The sequence below is a fragment of the Salmo salar genome, chromosome ssa26 (assembly GCF_905237065.1).
Source record: "Salmo salar chromosome ssa26, Ssal_v3.1, whole genome shotgun sequence".
Lineage (NCBI taxonomy): Eukaryota > Metazoa > Chordata > Actinopteri > Salmoniformes > Salmonidae > Salmo > Salmo salar.
Window position 1 is genome coordinate 9,244,334 of NC_059467.1, and position 15,011 is coordinate 9,259,344.

Consider the following 15,011-nt stretch of genomic DNA (forward strand, 5'->3'; position numbering starts at 1 on the left):
AGCTCCCATACCTACAGGACATTTTGCCTTTTGGTAGGCCGTCATTGTAAATAATATAATTTTTTTAATTGACTTGCCTAGTTTAAATAAAGGTAAAAAATTAAATAAGACTGATACGCTATTTCATTGATCCACAAGCCATAGGTAAGGCTTTACAGTGAAATAAGTATGTCCCCAATGCAATTAGGAAGTCTTATACATCCACAGTGCGATTTCAACTGATAGTTATATGTGTATAACAGTCCCACCTTGTTTATCATTATGAAGTCAAAAAATGACATGACCGAAATATTTGCATCACTTTCAACGAGAAACTTTTATTTTGAAGACGAACAGCAAATTCCACTTTTGTGGCTAATCGTTATTGTGGTTAGATTCACATAGGTGTCACAATGGTACAGTCTGCCCCCATCCGCGGAACTCCAGTCCCTGCAGATGATCTGGTGGAAATGTTATGAAGACAGGTTTTAAGCCAATAATCATACGCGAGCAAGCATTTCACAGTCTAAAATTAGGTGTGGATTTAAAGCACACATTGAAGAGCTGTTGAATCACCATCTCTGGAAAATGGATCCAGGATACTTATTACATCTCGCTGTTTGAAATACGTCTCAATTCATCTCCTCACTCACTGGCTTTCTTTCTACCACCAATAACATACCAGGCCGACGACGACAGCTAGCTAGCGGGTATTCCTAGCCACCTAGCTAACATACTGGTAAGATGTTCTTGCATTTTCGATTCGCATCTTTCTCGGTAGCAAATTTCACAAATGTGACAACGTCAATTAGTACTGACGATAGAATATAATATGTTACTTGCCATGGTAAACAAACTTAAAGATAGATAGCCAGCTACTTATGATAGCTAACGTTAGCTACTTACGATAGCTGTTAGCTAATGCACTCGTGACGTACGTATAAGTGATGGAGTTGGTTTGCTCTGTAACTGTGTTCTGGAGGATGCTGATTATTTGTAGATGGTAATAATCAGCTAAATACTGGAACAAAAATTACATGCAGGTCGTTGTTGATAGAATATCCACGTCCTTATTGAAATTGTACTTAAACATGGCATGGTACTTGTGAACCATTTGGCGGTAGCTTTTCCGTTAAACATAACTAAGTCACCATTACCATGGTATTCATTATTATTCCGTCAAGACAGCGCGAGGTAGTATCATAACTGAGTTCTATCTAGCCAGCAAACCAGGCTATGTAGTTATCCGAGAAGGGTGCCACTGCGGACCGCAATTCAGGGCGTTCCTGCATCCTTCTTTATACTTCTATTGATCCATTTTTAAGCTAGGACTCTGGTACAAAAGCTGGAGTTAGGCGCTCCAGTACAGTAGGTGGCGGTAATGCACTGTGACATTGGATGCCAACCGCTGATAAACCCTCCGTATTTTCATTTTATTTTTTTAATTTAACTAGGAAAGTCAGTTAAGAACAAATTCTTATTTACAATGATGGCCTACCGGGGAACAGTGGGTTAACTGCCTTGTTCAGGGGCAGAACGACAGATTTTTACCTTGTCAGCTCGGAGATTCCATCCAGCAACCTTTTGGTTACTGGCCCAACGCTTTAAACCACTAGGCTACCTGCCACACCTAGTGATGGGGAAACTAAGCTTTGAGGTTTTCCACCCAATTCTGTCGAAAATAGGTTAACTACTCTAGGCTTTGACCAACACAGTTACTAATGGCACCTGTTGGTCAAAATAATTTAGAGCTGCCAAATTATTAGAGATGACGTCCCACATTCCTAGCACGTGCGCAACTTAGCCTCTTTGTCTTCTACTAACCTAATACCAAACCAATCAGGTGGTGGTGCAACAAAGCTTCGGACGTCATTGATAACATGCTTCTGATAAATTGATACAGGGATCAGCACACTGCTTTGAAGTACACTGCTTAGCTATTTTGACACGTGCCTCGGAGCTCCGGGATCAAACGTACCATCACTAGGTAGACGGTGTCCTTCGCCCCGGCTATCAGGCACTGCTTTCCCTCAGTTTTGTTAACGATGGCGAGGCAGTTGTTCGGCAGGTGGGAGCGAAGGATACTGTGTTAGCTATCTATCTAGCTAGGACTCTTGTACACAGCAGGCGGGATAGGTAGCTAGCTAGCACATCAGTAGAGTGCACTTCGCTCACGCCTTTCGGGCACTGTTTTCCCACAGTTCTGTTAATGAAGGTGAGGGCAGGTGTTAGGGAAGGACACTGGGTGCTAGCTAGCTGGTGGAATAGGTAGCTAACAATAGCTAGGACACCAGTAGATGGTGTACTTTGCCCCCGCCTGTCGGACACTGCTTTCCCGCAGTTCTGTTAACGACGGCGAGGCCAGGTGTTCGGCAGGCGGGAGCAAAGGACACGGTGTGCTAGCTAGTAAGCGGGCGGTAGGCAGGTGCAACATCGGTAGCTAGCTAGCTAGGACACCAGTAGACAGTGTCCCTCAAAGTCAGATAATACTTTTATTTCCCTTTTGACCCACATTTTAATCCATAGACAATCAGAATATCAAAAGTGTCACACAAGCATGAAGATGGTGTGCTTGGAGGGGGGGCGTTCATGCAGGAACAATGGGATGCTCGAGGGGGGGGTGTTCATGCAGGCCGCAATCACACACTGAGCTAGCCTGCTTCTAGCAAGACATGATGTGGATGCTACGCAGAGGTCTTTGAGGGAAAACGTTTCTGATGTCCCTATTTCTTTGAGTTAAGTAAGGTAAAGGCTACCTTGGATCTTGGGGTCAAGGGCGTTTTGACCCATTGTCACCAATTATGTATATTGTCACCCATGCAGAAGAGTCTTGCACTGTCTAGCTGCAGTTGCACGTCAGGCAAATTATGATGACATTGCAAGAATGAATCTCAAGCCTATAGCTTAAATACTTGCATGAGTACTACTCAAGCAGTTTTGCTTGTACTAGTCAGTGTCTTCTTCATTTGATAGAAAGCATAACATGTAGGCACCTAGGCAGAAAATATGTTATATTAGGCCTATGTCTGAATGCAGACACACTAGCCACAACATCAAGAGCCGTTCCTTTAGCCAGCCCAAAAGAGATGTGAAGAAATACCCACATTTGTTTATTTACTATAAGACCATGGCCAGCCAGCTGGTGTGATGGAGTCATTTTCATGTTTTGAAACACCATCAAGAGCACCAATTTCCAGTGAATGGTGAAAATGCAGTATTTTAAACTGCAGTATTTCTGAATATTTCTGACTGATGTTTTAATGTTTCTAGGTGTCTCTCCGCAGTTTTAGTTTTGTTCGCAGCAAAACTAACAAGACATTGTCCCTTTATTGGACAAGACAATCTGGCTATTTAAAAATGTGAGGCCACTGCAGTAGGCTACATCCTTTCCATTTTGGTTGCAATTCAGTGTTACTGCTAAGAGTTGGTTTGCATGTTGTGTGAATCATATCTCCCCTCAATGCTTACATAACCAGTCAGTACCGCCTGCAGAGTAGACCACTCTGACCAGATTCAGCTGTTGCCTTAACATGGGCCATTATTTAGCCTGTGAAGATCATTCGAATTGGCGGGGACCTGCTTTCTCTCACATGGTTCAGTCATTACGCTAGCCTACTATGATTTCCTGCTCTCCGAGAAAGGAAGGCTTTGATTGCTCGACCCAGAGCTCACCTCTTGTCAGATGAGGCAGCTGAGAGGTTTACAGTGGATCTTGTATTTTGTCAGTGTTGCTGTTGCATTGGTAAACTTGACCAGGAGCTCTAGCTCTGTTACCCCTACTTTAAAATGTGTATTTTCAATAACCCTATTTCAATATTATGTCAGTGTTAAAAATGTGCCGTTTTTTTTAGGTGTTTATTCATATTTCCCCCCGCTGTCGAAACCCGGCATGCAACGCATAGTGTACACAGTGACGTACGCTATGCATAGTGTACACAGTGACGTTATAATGAAGTAGGGTTATTGGTTTTGGTGGGGAAATTGTGGATGTTGTCAGCCCTGTATGTTGATGCTGGGGGCCTTCAATTCCAGGCCAGATATACAAACTCTGGTGTTGTCATTAATGTGGCATATTGAAGGTGGCAGTTAAATGTTTTGCTATATATTGGACAGAAAGGGCCCAGCTAGGCAGGTCATAACTGTATACATTTAGGCCTGGCTCGCAGTTGGCGTTCCAATTCCTCCCAAAGGTGTTCGATGGGCTTGAGGTCAGGGCTCTGTGCAGGCCAGTCAAGTTCTTCCACACCTAGTGTATCTCAACAAACCATTTCCGTATGGACCTTGCTTTGTGCACAGGGTTATTGTCGTGCTGAAACGAGAAAGGGCTTCCCCAAACTGTTGCCCCAAAGTTGGAAGCACAGAATCGTCTAGAATGTCATTGTATGCTGTAGCATTAAGATTTCCCTTCACTGGAACAAAGGGGCCTAGCCTGAACCATGAAAAACAGACCCAGACCATTATTCTTCCTTCACCAAACTTTGCAGATGGTACTATGCATTGGGGCAGGTAGCATTCTCCTCTCATCTGCCAAACCCAGATTTGTTCGTCGGACTGCCAGATGGTGAAGCGTGATTCTTCACTCCAGAGAACGCATTTACACTGATCCAGACTCCAATGGCAGCGCAGTTTACACCACTCAAATTGACGCTTGGCATTGCACATGGTGTTCTTAGGTTTGTGTGCAGCTGCTCGTCAATGGAAACCCATTTCATTAAGCTTCCGACGAACATTTCCTTATGCTGACATTGCTTCCATAGGCAGTTTGTAACTCTGTAGTGAGGACCGATGATTTGTGCGCGCTTCAGCACTCGGTGGTCCCGTTCTGTGAACTTGTGTGGCCTACCACTTCGCGGCTGAGCCGTTGTTGCTCCTAGACCTTTCCACTTCACAATAACAGCACTTCTAGTTGACCGGGGCAGCTCTAGCAATGCAGAAATTTGACGAACTGACTTGTTGGAAAGGTGGCATCCTGTGACGGTGCCACATTGAAAGTCACTGAGCTTTTCCGTAAGGCCATTCTACTGCCAATGTTTGTGTATGGAGATTGCATGGTTGTGTGCTCGATTTTTTTAATTTTTTTATACACGTCAGTAACGGGTGGGGTTGAAATAGCCAAATCCACTAATTTGAATTAATATAGTGTATATTGAGCAATATATTTGGAACATCAAATAGCAATACATTTGCAGTATCGAATCGCAATACGTCTCTTCTCGGCACCTATGTATTGTGACAATATTGTATCGTGAGGTCCCTGGCAATTCCCAGCCTTTGTTTTTGCACACAGATTCCATCTCAGCCTCATAACATCTTATTCATTAGAGTTGAATCCAATTGGAGGAAGGCATCCTAATGGTAGTTTGTTACTTGGACAGGTTTGAATGATTTTGTAATTGTAGTCTAGGCCCTTGAGGCATTGCAATTTAGCAGCTGAATGACACACAATGAGTCTTTTGCAGTCTGCTACAGGCTGTTTTCAGTCATAGCCACTCCAAATGTCACACCATCAGCAAATGAATTGCACGAACGGCCTGTATTTCATGTCTCCATCTCCGGGCACACATACTATCCAGACGGTCTGGTGCTTTTACTTTATTCTGCATGGCCTAGTAGGCTAATATTTGACCCATCAGATCAAACACAACCATCTTTATCAGATATAGGCTACTGGTAAGCTGATCTGGTTGTGGAGTGTTTGTCTTTCTGGGTGGAGTTTCAAAGGCACCACTTGCAAATGTATCTAGTTTCTAGTTGTATCTAGTTGTAGGCACTGGACTACTTTGTTAAATGGTCACGTGGTCTGGCTCTAGATGTAGCCTAAGCATAGCTTCTGAATTCTAGGTAGTAGGTGGAGCCAACATTTCAACACCGCTAAGAAGGGCTCCCGAGTGGCGCAACGGTCTAAGGCACTGCATCTCAGTGCAAGAGGTGTCACTACAGTCCCTGGTTCGAATCCAGACTGAATCACATCCTGCCGGGATTGGGAGTCCCGTAGGGCGGCGCACAATTGGCCCAGTGTTGTTTGGGTTTTGCCGGGGTAGGTCGTCATTGTAAATAAGAATTTGTTCTTAACTGACTTCCCTGGTTAAATAAAAAAACAACTAAAGGAGGCTACTGGGAACAAGATACAAGCGTGCACAGTTTTTACATTGCCACATAGCTTTGTTATTTGCTGCCACTTCACTGCTGAGGTCCCTAGTGCATTAGTGCCCACACATTTGTAAGTTAATTATGCTACTCCAAGAAGGAAGGTTAACAAACCAGTGAGGAAGGCTCAGGCAATATTTCCTCTCTGTTATTGATAGAAAAAAAGCTAGGCCTGTGTACATGCGGTGGCATCTTAAATGAAGATTCTAGACCGTTTATAGGCCTAGTTGCTTTGTTGACCATTCATAGGAGTGGGCCTTTTTTGACACCTGAGAATAACCTTCCATGGACATTTGTTTGTACCAGCCTTTGACGTCTGCTTAATATTGTAAGGGCATGACCTGAAGTTGAGCACACAATTAAGCTTTATCCATATCTGAGGCCTGTGGGTTGGTAATTAGGCTTTATTGTGAAAGGAGCAACTAAACAAATGAGCTACAGGCGTCATTGAGGAAATTGAATGAACTAGAGCTGCTGTAATCAAACATTCGGCTACCTTTCAGTGAAAGGCCAGTTATGTACAGATTCTGCCGGGAAAAACTCATCAGGATTCATGCCTATTTTAGATCTTTGAGTCTACTCGAGGTACATGTCCTCTTCCCGTTCTGTGGTAAGTTTGTTTGCCTGTCAGGTTTTTTTGTTCTCCATTTGGTCAGGCCTAGTCCAGAGCCATATGTAGGCCACATTCGTCCTGGTTTTTGCATTGTAGCTGTCATGGTTAATTTCCTCATTTGACCTCATTGTATTTTGTAAAATGCCTAGATAATAAATCCTTTGGTGTCACTGATAACATGGTGCCCTGCCCACTAACATTCTCTGATTTTAAGAATAGCCGACACACAGCTGAACAAGAAAAAAGCAGGGTTGGGTTGCTATGACGACTATGCTGATTGTTATTTCCTCAGGGCTGATGCTAGGGCTGTAGGCGGAAATAAAAGATGATAGACTGCGTAGCGAGCAGGTCACATGACCAGTTGAGCAAGGATGTAAGACCTCCATTCTCTTCTTTCTTTCTAGAAATGTTTCTCTCAGATCCAGCATGTTTTAACACACGCTCAGTACGCTGATATTTCTTTTATGAATTGCGCCTTAAGCCTAGTTTATATCCTATGTACAGACGCGTGGAAGAACTACAAGTAGCTATGTAAAATGTTGTTGCGTAGCAAACCTACACAGATATGTGCAGCCCAACAATTTCATAATTTTACACAAGAATGCAGGCTCTCATTTTGCGTACTGTTTTTGTGTTGCGTACGTAAGGTATAAACCAGCCTTAATTGTTTTAGATGGGAAAGCAAGATGGCTATCAAATATGTGTAGATGAGTGTGTCATAGACCTTATTCTCACAAAGTATCCAAACACTTATATCTAATGCCGACATTCACCAGTAAAATGTCTCCCAATGCAAAGTTAACCATGTTTAGACAGTGATTTTGAGGAGAAAGCCTAGGCCTAAAACAATGTTGTTTAGGGTGGGCAGTTAAATAGGCCTTGGTGCTCCCCTTGACTTTTTCCACATTTGTGAATTTAAAATGGATTAAATTGAGATTTTTTGGTCACTGGCCTACACACAATACCCCATAATGTCAAAGTGGAATAATGTTTTTTACATTTATTTAAAAAAAAAACATTTTTACAAATGAAAATCCGCCTCTTTTTTTTAATTTTTTAATTTTTTTTTTCAATTTTCACCTCAAATAACATACCCAAATCTAACTGCCTGTAGCTCAGGACCTGAAGCAAGGATATGCGTATTCTTGATACCATTTGAAAGGAAACACTTTGAAGTTTGTGGAAATGTGAAATGAATGTAGGAGAATATAACACATTAGATCTGGTAAAAGATAAAACATGGTACAAAAAATACATGTATTTTTTTCTATCTTTGAAATGCAAGAGAAAGGCTGTAATGTATTATTCCAGCCTTGGTAAATTTGATATCAAGAATGTCCAAATGTGCCTAATTGGTTTATTAGTAACTTTTCAAGTTCATAACTGTGCACTCTCCTCAAACAATAGCATGGTCATCTTTCACTCTAATAGCTACTGTAAATTGGACAGTGCAGTTAGATTAATAAGAATTTAAGCGTTCTGCCAATATCAGATATGTTTATATCCTGGGAAATGTTCTTGTTACTTACAACCTCATGCTAATCGCATTAGCCTACGTAAGCTCAACCGTCCCGTGGGGGACCCACCGATCCTGTGTAATAAAAAATGAAAAGCTGAATTGTCTTGAGACAATAAGTATTCAACACCTTCTGGTATGACAAGCCTAAAAAAAAGTTCAGGAGTAAAAATGTGCTTAACAAGTCAGAAGTTGCATGGACTCACTCTGTGTACGATAATGGTGTTTAACATGATTTTTGATTGACTACCTCATCTCTGTACCCCATACATACAATTATCTGTAAGTTCCCTCAGTCAAGCAGTGTGGTTGAATCTGGGTTTGAAATTCAAAGACCAGGAAGGTTTTCCAATGCCTCGTAAAGAAGGGCTCCTATTGGTAGATGGGTAAAATAACAAAACAGTCATTGAATATCCCTTTGAGCATGGTGACGCTATTAATTACACTTTGGATGGTGTATCAATACACTCAGTCACTACAAAGATACAGGCGTCCTTCCTAACTCAGTTTCCGGAGAGGAAGGAATACACTCAGGGAGGCAAATGGTTACAGAGTTTATTGGCTGTGATAGGAGAAATCTGAAGATGGATCAACAGCACTGTATTTACTCTACAATACTAATTTAAATGACAGAGTGAATAGAAGGAAGCCTATACAGAATAAACATTTTCCAAAACATGCGTCTTGTTTGCAACAAGGCACTAAAGTAAAACTGCAAAAAATGTGTCAAAGAAATTAACTTTATGTCCTGAATATAATGTGTTATGTTTGGGGCAAATCCAACACATCACTGAGTACCACTCTTTGTATTTTCCATCATGGTGGTGGATGCTTCATGTAATGGGTGTGCTTGTCATCGGCAAGGATTAGGATTTTGCCTGTGCTTAGATCTATTCTGTTTCTTTTTATCCTAAAAAACTCCCTAAAGGGAAAACCTGGTTTAGTCTGCTTTCCAACAGACACTGGGAGATGAATTCACCTTTTTCAGCCGGACAATAACTGTTTTTGTTATTTTTCTCTGTGTAGCTTTATTGTTTTAGTTAGAACAATTTCCCCCTTTTGTTGTTATTCCGAGGTCCGTGCTCTCTGATTGGCTCAAAGTGAAGTTGGGATTTGATACTGTGATTTTTATTGCCATTCGATGTTCCTAACATATCTGCTGCAGAGGGACGAGAGCCATGAGGAAAACGAGTTTTGCACAGTCATGGTGGAAATAAATGTGCTGGAAACAAATTGGCTCTCTATTTAAAAGAATATGGAGAACAAGCTATGAAGGACAAATTCTGGAGTTTAATGTAGAATACTTTGAGAGAACACACTACTAGATGGGGTTGGGTGTCTGTCTGTCAGTTAGGCTATAGTTTACCTTTTGTGTTTGTATCCTGCTCTCAAATTACTCCTCTGACGGGTGCTGTAGCGCTGGTTTTAGACTACAATCCTTTATTTAACATAAAGGCCTGTTTATTGCCTTACCTCCTCACGCCATTTGCATACACTGTACAGTATATAGACGTTCTTTTTTTTTCTTCTATTGTGTTATTGACTGTACGCTTGTTAATTCCATGTGTAACTCTGTGTTTGTGTCGCACTGCTTTGCTTTATCTTGGCCAGGTCGCAGTTGTAAATGAGAACTTGTTCTCAACTAGCCTACCTTGTGAAATATATATATGTATGTATATTTATTTATTTATTTATTTATTTCAAATTCACATGTCAGACACATACCTCCATTAAGTCGCTTCAGTCTCTTTTAGTATGTTAATCTGTCCTGTAGCCTAAACGGTACTTTGAGACATGTTTATGTCTTGCCGTATTTACTATCCAAATGGCCCATTTTCTGTTAACTTACAATGTCAGCCCAGCTATCAATCTCAAATCTCTGTCCACAGGCTGATTTGTGAGATATTTTGACTCTTAGCAAAAACTGCTTTCCAAGCAGAGGTGTCTGCTCTAATCACTGAATCATGCCTTAATTTCCACCCCATTGCCATCGAGGCAGATTGATAGTTTTGCTGGGTCGGGTGCTGCGAGAGACTTGCAGCCCAAGCGATTCTCCACAAGCAGTGCCTAATCAGAGTATTTCATTATGATAGTAGTATTCATCTTATCAACATTTGTTGTATTGGAAGAGGAGTACTAGGTCTTTGAATGTGGCACAATGAGACCTATAGCCTATGATACACAAACACACTGGTCACTTTTCCTGATTATGTTGAATTGCAACGTGTGTTTTGAATTCCTACATCTTAGTCATGGGTTGGTGGATGTGTAGAAAGCTTATTTCCACATTTCATATCCCCTGTCCTTTGGGCTACATCTCCATAAATGCTTAGCTGGATTACTTCTCATGTTCTCAAACACTTGAGTTTGCAGTCCTCACTACAGATGATTTGACAGACCTGATCTGTCTCCTGTGAGATAATGCAGTACTATAGCTCAGCAAATGCCCTCTCTCTAGCGTTAGGAAAGTGCCTCATCAGATGGGCTTATAATTCAACATCAGCACAGCTTTTCTGGGAACATCAGATACGTACCTGTTAGGCATACCAGAATGCCACAGGCCTTGCAAGCATTACTTTGTGGTGTCATGCACAATGAACTTAGCTCCCTTTAGGTAACTGTCCAGTGTTTCCAGATTTCTATGAAATATACAATATGAGTGAAATAGTTTTCCTTCCATTTCAAAAATGTTTTTGTTAAAAAGCATCTTTTCTGTGTTGGAATGGTGAGGGTGTACCACAACAATGGTGTGGTCATAAAAAATATTCATGCGAGTTTAGGCTGTCCCCGAATAAAATTAACTCTTGGTCGACCAAGAGTTGTCTGTTCTGTTACCGAAATGTTTCATTTGTTTAGGAAAAACATTCCCTATTCCCTCAACCCTTGCTCTCTTTATGTGACAGGTATGACCAAAGACCAGTGGTGGGAAAAAGTACCCAATTATCATACTTAAGTAAAAGTAAAGATACCTTAAGAGAAAATGACTCCAGTGAAAGTGACCCAGTAAAATACTACTTGAGTAAAAGTCTAGAAGTATTTGGTTTGAAGTAAACTTAAGTATCAAAAGTAAATGAAATTGCTAAAATATACTTAAGTATCAAAAGTAAAAGTATAAATAATTTCATGTTCCTTATATTAGGCAAAACCAGACAGAGAAATGTGTATATATATATATATATATATATATATATATATGTATATGTATATGTATATATTTTATTTATTTATTACATTACATTACAGATTGTCAGGGACACACTCCAACATAATTTACAAACGAAGCATTTGTGTTTAGTGAGTCCGCCAGATCAGAGGCAGTAGAGATGACCAGGCATGTTCTCTTGATAAGTGTGTGAATTGGACCATTTTCCTGTCCTGCTAAGCATTCAAAATGTAACGAGTACTTTTGGATGTCAGGGAAAATGTATGGAGTAAAAAGTACATTTATTTACTTTTTTATTTAATTTATTTATTTACCTCTCCTGGCAATATAAAAATTTGAATAAAAGCCTTCCAAGTATATTCGAATTGCCTCTTCGTTAATTCTCCTGACCCCACAAAAATTGTAATGTGAAAAGTAGATTTTCAGCCCGGGCCTAATATTCTAAGAATCGATTTGGGTTGGGCGGGCCTGGGTTTATGGTTTGCGTAACATTGTAACCTATGTTTGAGACCAACGCGTGGCTGTGTGAGAAGCACGCCAGTATCTCTCACATAACTAGAATGAGATTCACTTTCTATCATCTCTCTGCTCTGATAGACATGAGCCTGCAACTCTCATCTCTCCAGCGTTGCACTTAATCATTTATTTCCTTATAGAATCATAGCTGCCTGAAGGGTTCTGAACAGACTGCAGCACCCCTCAAAAATTGAAATGCATTTGCCAAAGTTATAGAATTACTGCTGTCTGTTCAGAAATAAATGAAATCATTCAGAATAGCCTACTACACCATGATAAAGCCTATAATTTAGCCACAGAGGTTCAATATCTTAATTAAATGGCCGAGCTGTGGATTGTAGCCCAATAACAAGGAATAGCCTACAGTCGGGAACGCGCGGCAGATCTGTCAGTGAAAAAACAGCTGCAGACAAAACGGGCCTTAAGCAATATTTCAAATACAATCGAGGGAAAGCAAATGGCTCCTGCTGAAAAGAGAAGACTATGCTGTAGACTACCAAAAATATTTTTATCAAATTATTTTGTTTTACAAAAAAGAGCGAGCGAGTGAGTTGCGCATCATTGGGTGAGTCCGTGAAACTGGAAAGCATTTTTAGGACTAATTTCCTCCTCATATTGTAGCCTACAATGTGGCTCCACACACTTAGACCTAGGCTATTGATGGATTCAAGACAAGGTCGTTTTTATTGATCTCAGATTCTCGGTTTGTCCGTGTTGAAGTAGCCTGCCATTTCGATCATTTGTGGGTATTAAAAAAAGATTATGCCAAAGTCTCCAGTCATGTAAAATGATGTAAAACTGCATGAAATTAGTTTATAAAAGGCCAAAATTTTACCCCATCCTAGGCTACAAATAAATGTCCCCATGTGTGCAACTTCTGTAAGTGCCTCTCTAATGCTCTATGCTACTATGCAAATGCAATGATATACATGCAATGCTTTATTATAAAGTTTATTTATAAATGTGTTTATGCGTTCGTTACCTCAGAACTCCCCAGGTCACCCCCCCCTCTCGCTCTCACTATTTGTTCCAGCACCTCCCAATTTACAAATGAAGCACTGAAGTTGTAATTTCCAAATGTTTAGTTCAGTTATGCTGCTTTGCTATCTAACAGCAAGGTTTGCATTAAATAGGCTCAATAGTTTTTACTGATGCATTTTGGCAATATTCAATTATATAAACAAAGGCATTCACTGTGAAAGTTGATAGGCTACATTTAGGCCATTCATATATAGCTTATGCGCAGCACTTAGTTAAATTTATCGAATCATTTATTGTTGCCCGAACCGCGAGCTGTCAAACGCAGACATTTCTCTCAAAACACAGGGATGTCAATTCGCACGGGCCTAGTATTGTCAGAGGACATTGGAGTTTGCCAAAAAACAGTAGGTTATTCTGGCTGGAGTTGTTACACTCATGCCATGTAAAAAAAAATACTGACATGGCAGATTCGGACAGAACTAAAATGACAGATATGGTGTTGTCATCGTGCACATAATTACATTTCCTGACCCCTCCCAGTAAAACCTATCCCATCCGAATATGGTACAATAGGGCCTGACTTATAGAATATCATACAATAAATTGGTTATAACAAACTGAACACGTAACACATGTGACAGCAAAATAGATGCAGAGGACGTGAAAAATAAACTGGGAATGGGGGAATGTTTACTGGTTGCTCAGGAGGTAAATGGAAAGTCAGATGGGTGGAATAAATTGACTAGTTGTGGAAAATACTGGAGAACAAGAAAAATAAGATAAGGAGCAAGAGCTGGGTGCATGTTCTGTGTGCCAAACAGGTGCTGTATAGAAAACAATATGATTTTTCTGACCCTTTGGTCAGAAGTTACGGTATTAAGACTAAACAGGATGCACTCTTGGGCCTACAGCTCAATGGTGGTTATCTTCTATGGGCTAGGTGGGACGTTAGCGTCCCACTCTATTCAACAGCCAGTGGAATCGCGTGGCGCAAAATACAAATACCTCAAATTCAATAATTTCAATATTTCAAACATACGACTATTTTACACCGTTTGAAAGATAAGACTCTCGTTAATCTAACCACATTGTCCGATTTCAAAAAGGCTTTACAGCGAAAGCAAAACATTAGATTATGTTAGGAGAGTACATAGCCACAAATAATCACACAGCCCCCTAGCCCAGACAGGTTATACAAGGCTGCTATTCTAGGGGTACTAATGACAATGATGTTACTTATGATCATAATAGTAACAAATATACATTACATTTTTTGGACAATTTGGAAGTGTAAACAACACTAAATAAATAATACCAGAGAGGCTGTACTAACGAAAAAAGTTGAAAGCCTTAATTACAGCAAAGCAAAGATTAAAAACAGCTGAATTTGAGAAGTTGTTTACTTGACATGTCATTCATTGCATGAGGCTTGGTGCTCACGGAATCAGTAGGCTATTAAACAATTGGCTAGTAGGCTATTAAACAGGGAACAGAAGCAGGATCTGTCTTATTTCTGTAGATATATTGTTGATAATGCCAGGCACATTTAACAGTTATGCTACTGATTATAGACATAATTAAGTTGGTTTCCTCTCTCACTTTTCTTAGACAATAAGACAAGGGCTGTTTTCTCATTTCCTCATTCTGCTACTGCCTCCGCCGCATTGTTCTCAACACCAATATGCTAGTTAACTTTGCTATTATGCACATAGCAACATGGTCTAGGAAATGGCGCCAATTCAACAGCGCACTGATGTGTGTCTGAACCGTGGACTGTGACCACTATCCAATGCTGGAGAAAGCGCATTTGTTATAAAATAATAATATTTTTTATTAGTGTTGCATCATTGTTCTTATGTAATATAACCATATAAAATTTCAGTAGCACGTCTCAGACTGATGGACTGTGCCATCCCCATGGCCTCCACAATGCATCAGTCATTCGTAAAGTATTCAGACCCCTTAACTTTTTCCACATTTTGTTAGGTTACGGCCTTATTCTGACATGTATTAAATCCTTTTCCCCCCTCATCAATCTACACACAATACCCCATAATGACAAAGCAAAAACAGTTTTGCTGAAAGTTTTGCTAATT

The 15,011-nt window shown here is 40.4% G+C and overlaps 1 protein-coding gene across 23 annotated transcripts in view; it reads left to right on the forward strand.

Moving 5' to 3' along the window:
- Window positions 1-393: 393 nt before the first annotated feature.
- LOC106587089 (MAP kinase-activating death domain protein) overlaps window positions 394-15,011 on the forward strand; it is a 77,832-nt gene continuing 63,214 nt past the window's right edge. For all 23 annotated transcript variants that reach the window (XR_001324364.2, XR_006762139.1, XR_006762141.1 and 20 more), the window contains exon 1: window positions 394-718. The gene's annotated coding sequence lies outside the window, so the exon portion shown is untranslated. The remainder of the gene's footprint in view (window positions 719-15,011) is intronic.